General features: G+C 32.4%; 1 long non-coding RNA gene across 1 annotated transcript; it reads left to right on the top strand.

Annotated features, from left to right (window-relative positions):
- The first annotated feature begins 3,093 nt into the window (after positions 1-3,093).
- Positions 3,094-8,416, top strand: LOC143074311 (uncharacterized). Its single transcript, XR_012977790.1, has 4 exons — positions 3,094-3,284; positions 3,908-4,033; positions 6,319-6,444; positions 7,264-8,416. It is a non-coding gene; the product is annotated as an uncharacterized LOC143074311 (long non-coding RNA).
- The last annotated feature ends 1,158 nt before the right edge of the window (positions 8,417-9,574 follow it).

Raw genomic sequence — 9,574 nt, 5'->3', positions numbered from 1 at the left:
CTGGAAAATCCTTTTGACACAACCTTTATATATACAGTCTATGATTTAGTTGACTTTTACGGACTTTGAAAGAAGAGGGAGCTCTGGTCGTCATTTAAGCGGTCTCAGGTAGGTTTTCACTATATATTTCTGTTTTTTGGGGGCTTTCATAGTTATTTCTATTTATAGTTCTAAATATTCTATAGTACGGAAGCCTTCATGCGAAGGATATAACAAGCAATTTTATAAAATAAATTTGTCTTAATCTCCTACGTTTGCGAAGGAGTCGTGATCACAAGGAAAACAGTGTTTGGGGAGATAACTCCTACAAAGAAAAGTATTCGGTTACGCAGGATAAATTTCAAAAGGGCATAAACTGTTCGATATCATATACCAAATATCTAAGCGACATATTGCGAAACAAATATTTATCGCAAGAACAAAATTAGGCGGAAGAAAAAAAATCAGAAGAAAAACAATAGGTCTTTCCACAGAAAAATGGAAAGACCTAATTATAAGAGTAGAAATTATTAAACTTGGCTGCTGACTTTCAAACTTTACATAAACGTCCATTTTTTTTTAAACCTCTTAGTTGTAAAACAAATTTTATGCAGTAAAAAGTAATACCATTCATATTATTTCGAGCATTGAGTAAATTGGTGCATACTGTAGTTTGATTGTTAAATTGATCCACCTATTGATATTTTTTAACTGGGGCTGAGATGATAGGGGGTGGTGACTTTGGGTTCTTTTACAGTTTTTTGTTAATCTAAGACAAAAGATGAATATATCATGAAAAAATAGAATAATAACATATTTATCTTTAGGCAATCCGGAAATGATAGGAGTCTAGTGGTTTTAATCTTTTTGTTCAATGCGTTTATTATAAATAAGAAGAAATGGTATGGTTTTCAATGGAACAACTTTACACAAAAGACCAAATGACACAGAAATTTTAAAACAACTACAGGTCACCGTACGGCCTTCAACAATGAGCAAAGCCCATACCGCATACTTGAGACAGACACATACATATAATATGTGGCAGGTTTAACATGTTATAAGGAATACAACTCTCCCCTAACCTTGGACAGCGGGGTATGGATGTGGTGTTAGCAGCCGGTTCGTTAGTCGTTGTTCGATATTCAATATCCAACCTGCTGCTAGTTGTCTTAAACTCTCTTTGTCCTCGAATATGAACCCTTATCCATGCTTAAGTAAGTTGCATATTTGTCTATATAATATATTGGTTTTTATTAATAAAACGACGCAAAAAATGTTTTTTTTTATGTCTTACATATATTTCTGAAAACAAAAACAACCAGGTGCTCCACAGGGCGCATTCTTTATACGACCCCAGTGGTCGAACCCTGAACAGTTGGGGCAAATTTGGTTACAATATTCAAGCTTGATACTGTGTGAATTTTGATTGTGATCAAATTTTTGACATGATATAGGTTTTTGCCACAAAATTAATGTGGTTCAAGATCTAACACATCTATTGCACAATACTGTGCAATTGAATATTTCTAATTGAAACTTTTCAAGATTTGAATAATGTTGAAAAAAAAAAATTCCTTAAAAAAATGGTAAACTAAGATCCCCCCATTTTATTAAACCCCCCCTCCTCCTTGGAGCAATAACCCTTAAACTCAATCCCATGCTTTCCTTTGTAATATTGAACCTTGTAGAACGATTTCAGAGAGATCCATACACTTAAACACACGTTATTGTCATGATTGTTTGGGAAAAAAAACATGCTTCTTTTTGGCCCTTTTTTGGCCCTGAATTTCTACATATTTTGGGCAATTAACCCAAAACTTAATCCCAGCCTCCCCTTTGTTATATGGTACATTGTGGTACAATTTCAGAAAGATGCATGCAATTACACACAAGGTATTGTCTGGAAACTTGAAAAATGCTTGTTTTGGCCCCTTCTTGGCCCTTAATTCCTAAACTTTGGCCCCATAACCCCTTAACTGAAGCCAAACCTTCTACTTGTGATTTTAAACATTGCAGTATACTTTCAGAGCAATTGAAATACTGGTAAACAAGTTATTATCCTGAAACTAGAAAAATGCTTGTTTTGGCCCCTTTTGGGCCCCTAATTCCTAAACGGTTCAGACCATCAGCCCCAAAATAAATCCCTTCCTTTTGTGGTATTGAACCGTATGAAAAAATTTCATTTAGATCTATTCACTTAAACTAAAGTTATTATCCGGAAACCAAAGTGTCTTCGGACGACGACGACGCAGACGACGCAGACGACGACATCATACAATTATACGAACCCAAAATTTTTGGTAACTCGTGCGCACAAGTTGGGTAACTTGTGCGCACAAGTTAGTAACTCGTGCGCGCAAGTTATGTAACTTGTGCGCACAAGATAGTAACTCGTGCACAGAAGTTAGTAACTCGTGCGCGCAAGTTATGTAACTTGTGCACACAAGATAGTAACTCGTGCGCACAAGTTTGTAACTCGTGCGCGCAAATTATGTAACTTGTGCGCACAAGATAGTAACTCGTGCGCGCAAGTTTGTAACTCGTGCGCGCAAATTATGTAACTTGTGCGCACAAGATAGTAACTCGTGCGCGCAAGTTTGTAACTTGTGCGCACAAGTTAGTAACTTGTGCGCGCAAGTTATAATTATTTTTTTGCGTGGCACTCCAGGGCTTCCGTAATTTTCAAGCTATGAGTCGTTAAAAATTGCCAAAATTTGGTTAGTTTGTTCATGAAAAAACACATTAGTGTGCATAAAAAAAAATCTATAAGATAGAATTTTGAAATAAATTGTGAGAAGATAGGTTTCATAATATGTTTTACGAAAAGAAAAAGAAAACATAGTGTCACCGAACTTGTTTTCTTGCTACAAGTAAAAATGATTTTAGAACCCAAAAAATGATATTTGTTAAAATATTTTGTTTAAAATAATTAATTAACAAGTTTTCTTTAGAAAGAAAAACAGTCTAACCATTGAATTGCAAATCTTTCTCCAAATTTGCAGATTAAGGAAAATAACTAGACTGATTTTGTTCTGTGATTGTACAATCCAAGATGGCGGTATACCATCAATCTACCTTAAGCTAATAAACTTTTTTTTTTATCTTTCTCATATTTTTCCATTGCTTTAGGAAGAAATTTATTCGATTACATCCAGGACATACAACAGTCAGTTAAAGAACTGCATCAAAAGATTGACAAAGAAAAAAAGTTCCGCATTGAGGGTGCAGTTCAAAAAGAGTTGAATGTAATTGCCAAGGCGGCGTTTGGTACTGACATTTTCAATGTGTCAGACTGTTTCATTGTAAGTATAGCATGACAACTTCGTGTAATAAGCTTTATACTTCTTTTTAGATCTTGTTTTTTTTTAAATGACCATTTGGTCAGCGCCGGGGAAATAAGAAATATATTACTATGACGACTCCGAATAAGCTGCCTTCAATAAAACTGATAAAAAATAGCGTATTCATTTAGCTATTGCTATTCTGCTGGCGCCATCAATATAGCAGAACGGTTATTATGCAAGTTCGTTGTAAAGGAAGAAATTTTACTATTTGGTCCCCTTTCAAATGAGTCAAAATAAATGTTCAAGTTTATGGTCCAATGTTGGTGTATTTTAGTTTCAAAGGATCCAAAGATTTTTAATTTTAATTCTTATAAATTATGCATTATTGGAGTAAATTACGATCATTTTTATAAATTTGTCCTTAATTGCGCAGTTTTAGAGTTAAATTCATATCAGGGTCACAAACATTAACTTTGTTGGAATGAAAAAATAAATGAATATATTGTGTTTTTTGTATACTGTGCAGTCTTGGACATTTTATTTATACTCAGTTGTATTTTTCACATGTAATCAATCTTGAGCTTATCAGTATAAAAAAAAATGCAAGAAAATAATGCATTTTTATCATGGTTTAAAGGAAGGACGAAATAAAGCAGCTGATCCAATTGGAAATGAGCAGAACCCCTACTGCACTTGAAGTAAGAATGGCCAAACAGCATATCAGAAAGAAGTTTAGCATGGAGTATAGACCTGCTATGTACAGAACTGTAAGATATATTTTGAATAAGGGCTGTCTTTATACATCAGCATGATACATGTATATACTGAGCCAAAAAATTTAGCAACAAATTGTTTGTTCTTACTGGAATTTTTTTTTTAAACATCATTGATTTAATCCTTAGATGTACCTGTAACTTAAAGCAGTCGTACTTTTTTCCTGGTGATTGATTTTGTGCCATGTCAGCTTTGCACGTGTAATTTATGTTTTAACTTCTGTACCTGTACAAAACGATATTAAAAAAATCTTTTTCACTAACGTTCAGAAACACACCATTGTAAGAAAAACACTTACACCTTTGAAAAAATTGCATAGGGCGTCAACCGGGCCTACCCGAAAATGACCGTCAGAAAGCTCTTGGAACGGTTGATGCCGGAATGAGTATTGCTGACATCGTGGTCGATTGAATGTGCATAAGGCAACAGTTGAGAGACTAACAAATATAAATCGACAAATTGCAACTGCACAGGATAAGTCGATATTTCGTAGACCAAAAAAACTATTGTCAAGGGGGAGCGCTACCGTCGCTTTACGTCAACACGTGACAATTTTTTTTCTGGTCACAAAAGTAGTGCATTAACTAAGGGAAGCTGCTGGTGTGCCTGCCAATCCTTCATTGGTACACTTAGGGTATGGCTTTCTGAGAAATTGATTTTAAATAACACTATACTCATTTCCGTATTTTTACCCTCCAGCACTCCAGCGCTCCATACAAAATAAATCCTCATGAATGTGAGTGATAAACATTCATGTTGCTTTTAGCATGTCATAATTATTGGTTATTATCAAAATTATATGTTGCTATGAATTTGTATTAATATAGAGTTAATGCATGAATATTGGGGAATATTGTCCAGAGTAGAATTTTATATTGCACGAGCTTGCGAGTGCAATATATGTTCTACGATAGACAATATTTCACAATATTCATGCAATAACCCTTTTATTGTATAGCAATATATCATAGTTAAAAGCAAAAAATGGTTTAAAGTACGATTTTGTCGTTGATGAGGTCATGAATTTTGAAGATTTATTGCACTAGTGCAATGTTAGAATTTATTGCACGCTAACTTTTGGTTACTTTCTGTGGGAAATATCATATTGCTATACAATAAAATAAAATTTCCCATTTTTGTTGCTAAACCTTTTTTGGCTCAGTATAAATATACAATCTTATATAAGAATAATATAAATATAAAATCTTATATTAGCATAATATAAATATAAAAGCTTATACTATCATAATAGAAATATAATATAGGGTTATTGCACGAATATTTGGGAATATTGTCCCGAGTAGAATTTTATATTGCATGAGCTTGCGAGTGCAATATATGTTCTACGAGGGCAATATTCCCCAATATTCATGCAATAACACTTTTATTGTATAGCAATATAATATTTTAAGGTAAAAATTGTTTTAAACTACAAATTTGTCGTTGATGACGTCATGAATTTTGAAGATTTATTGCACTAGTGCAATATTGTAATTCATCATATACTCAGACTAAACAACATATGATTTTTACCGTATGATAATAGCATTAAATTAAAGTATTTTCCATGGGGCTCTTGGGCTGATATTGAACCTAGGGCTGATAATGTATGCGATATGAAAAATGACATGTAATAATCTGATATTATTGCACGCTAACTTTTGGTTACCTTCTGTGGAAAATATTATATTGCTATACAATAAAATCATATATTATCATAATACAAATATTTAATATAATTCAGTATACCCCGTTGTAGTTTTATCCTGGTCCTTCTGTACTTCGTACGTATGTACGTCTATACATCCTAACATTTGTTTTTCGTTCTCTTTTTTTACTTTAGCTGGTTCTTAAAATAGTGTTATGTAACTTTTTCAAAATGCTTATAACCACATTTTGACAATAATTCGTATCTCTCTAGTGGTACAGTGATGGTTTAAAGTTGCGATTACCTTCTTTGTCCTAATGGAATCATAAACTGTATTCGTTAAGTTTCAATATGATAAAAATGCGTTATTTTGAATAATTTCGATTTGATAAATGCCTTAAATTTATCAGAAATAGAAAAGAGAATCAAGTACTTCCATAAAAAAAAATTAAAGCAAAGGAGACATACATATGTGATTGTATTGTACACACTGAGTCTCCCTTCTCTCTGTTTTAATTTTTTTCATGACTAAATTATGTCTATGGGCTGATAACACAATAACGTCAGCCAATCTGAAGACGTGTTACATCCAAAATTAAATTATTCTCTTATATTATGTATTATTTGTAGCTAAAAAAAAATATGGAAATGGGAAGGGAACCAATGACCAGAAAATTATTCAAAAGCTTTGCAAGTACATTGCACCAAACCACTGTAAATACAGTAGGATATAGAAAAAAAGTAGTATTGATAATGGTAAGTTTTCTTCATAATAATTTGAATAAGTTAAAATATCAGCTACAAGCAACAGTGTACATCTTTTTTTTTAGCGTCTGATATTTTACAATATTTGCAGAGAAAAACATGATGATATGTTTTCATTTTGTTACTAGTCTTTTCCTCATATCTAAAACAGTTTTAAGCTTAATGAAAGCAATAATGACATCGGCTCCTCTCAGGTTTGAACCAAAAGACACGGATGGAACCACAGTTTAATACCAGAGTGCCCAAAAAAGAATTTAATCGCATTCGCAAATCTCATGACGTTTTGTACCTTCACGTATTTTTCAAATTAATTATTTATACATTTAATCATATAAAGAAACTGTACTAGTAATGAAAATCACACACAAAAGACATCAAATATAACAACCATTCTCTGACAATTTATACCTTTCTGCACTAATTGATATAAAAAAATAGTATTTTAAAGGCTCGGACTTTAATCCGATAATCGTCTCTGTCTGTCTCTCTCTCTCTATATATATATATATATTTATAAGTATGTCTGAGCCAGTGACAACTACCACAGATTTATTCATCGGATCACCAGCAAAAAATGGTGATACATGGTCGTGAACATTATTTATATAAAACTCGTCTGAACATCAACCCAACAATGTTAGATCTATAAATTTGCTTTCGCAAATGTTTTGTTCTTCCCTCGCCGGGATTTGAATCCATGCTACTATATATATAAATAGTGAGAGATAGATCGATTATAACAGTAAAATGTTCTGTATATGTTAAGTTGACATTATAACGTGTATATATATGTGTTTTAATTTCTTTCAGAGAATTGTACAAAGAAGGGGTAACATTGTTACAGGTACTTTCTGGACCAAAGTCAGAAATCTGTATGACTCAATTGAAGAAAAGGTACCAGCCAGAAAACTGGCTATTTATGAGGCGTTTCAACGGAAAGATGACAGGGGGGGGAGGGAACAATAAAGTTTACCATGATCAAAACAAAATTGAGTGTTCCTGTATTTGTTTTATTAATTAATTTCACAATTGTATCATATTAATTAAGTTTCTTCTGAATTTAACTATATACCTACAGAATTAATGTTTAAAAGCAATTAATAATTATATACAAAATGTAGTGGCGCTTGAAGACAATTTTTCTGGAAAAGTTAGAGTGGGTCATTGGTTCATCCATATGCAATGGCGTTTGCTGTTGTTGCCAAAAATCAAGATTACAAATCGTTTTGAAAACTTATATTTAAAATTACTAAATAAAAAAAAAATATTGAAAGTTCTTAAACCGTATGATCTTACAAAATAACCTGACAGACACATCAAATAAAAAATTAAAACAATAGCGAACACTACAAAAAATCCGAGAGTTAAATTAGCTGATCCGAAAGGACAAACAATTTCATAAGAAAATCTGATAAACTGCTTAACATGCTACATTTCGTAAATTTTACGGACGCCATCACGAGTTCATGAATGTGACCTACCAAATTAGACTATTTACCGGATTTGTTATCACATATTCAGCAGGATCTACTTTCCCTTCCGGAGCACCTGAGATCATCCCTAGTTTTTCGTCGGGTTCTTGTAGTTTATTCTTCATTTTAATATGTTGTGTTATGATGTGCACTATTGTTTGTCTGTTTGTCTTTTTCATTTTTAGCTATGGCGTTGTCAGTTTATTTTCGATTTATGAGTTTGACCGTCCCTTTGGTATCTTTCGTCCCTCTTTTATGTTGTTTTACCTGAATAGTTTGTTTTATATGGGAAATATTTTTTGAGACATTTCTTTAGTCTTTTTCACGTCGCTGATAAATCAATCTCAACAGTTGAATATAGGCGTAGGCATGTTGAATACTACAAGTAGAAATATTATCACAGAATACTCAAAACTATATTTTAATACCAATTGTTCTCAAACAGATGTACATCTGTCCAAATTTCTCCGATAATACAGACCAATATTGAATCTGAGGTGTCTACACAAGATACAATATATAAGAAAATGAATTAAAAAAAGCCGTCAACATGTCACAATATACCATTCTATACTTACCTAATTTGTTAGTTTTCAGATCTCAATTTATTCAGAAGAATATGCATTCAAATTTAAAAAAACAACAACAAAGAAACACACCAAAATCAACTAATACAGCTATACATAAATAAACACATTTCTGATATTGATAAATATAAAAAAAAATGAAAAGTAAGTATTCATTAAAAACAGAAGATCACTAAACCATTACTAATAAAATCAATTCACTAAAAGTACCGATACAGTACTGACAAAATCAGTCCTTAAACAGTACCGACATAATCAGTCCTTATGCAGTCCTGCAAAAATCAGTACTGAAACAATACTGAAAAAATCAGTACTGAAACAGTACTAAAAAAATCAGTACTGAAAAAGTACTGAAAATAACAGTACTGAAATAGTACTGACAATATCAGTACTGAACCAGTACTGAAAAAATCAGTACTGAAACAGTACTGACAAAATCAGTACTGAAATAGTACTGAAAATAACAGTACTGAAATAGTACTGACAATATCAGTACTGAACCAGTACTGAAAAAATCAGTACTGAAACAGTACTGACAAAATCAGTACTGAAATAGTACTGGCAAAATCAGTACTGATTTCATTGAAAGTATAACATTATAAGTTTTCAGTCTTTCCTTACAGTACTGATATGCACGAGGGTAGAAATGTACCAAAAACGTATGGGTAAATTATTGGTAGTGTAGGTCACATTCATGAAAGGGAAGGGGATTGTAGTTACGACGTAAGGAACATATCCGATATCATTTGTGAAATGACATATCTATTTAGGAAAACAAACAACATTTTATTCAAGAATCATGAATGCACTATTAATCTGTGAATTTCTTAAATACATGTTACGCTGATTCTGTGTCTTCTATCTGTCGTTAAATTAGATTAAAAATGACTTTTGATGCAGCTTCTAAAGACACATCAGCTATTAAATATCCTTTCTTTAGAGTAAATCAAGTAGACAATAATACCACTGAATCTTACTATTTCAAGATGATAACAACAAAACGAAAACGACGGAAAGGAGCATATACTACTGATGGTATGTGATTTGTGCAATTATTTTTTT

Source organism: Mytilus galloprovincialis, chromosome 5 (genome assembly GCF_965363235.1).
Source record: "Mytilus galloprovincialis chromosome 5, xbMytGall1.hap1.1, whole genome shotgun sequence".
Classification (NCBI taxonomy): domain Eukaryota; kingdom Metazoa; phylum Mollusca; class Bivalvia; order Mytilida; family Mytilidae; genus Mytilus; species Mytilus galloprovincialis.
Note: the sequence above shows the minus strand (reverse complement) of the source record. Positions and strands in the feature narration are given on the sequence as shown.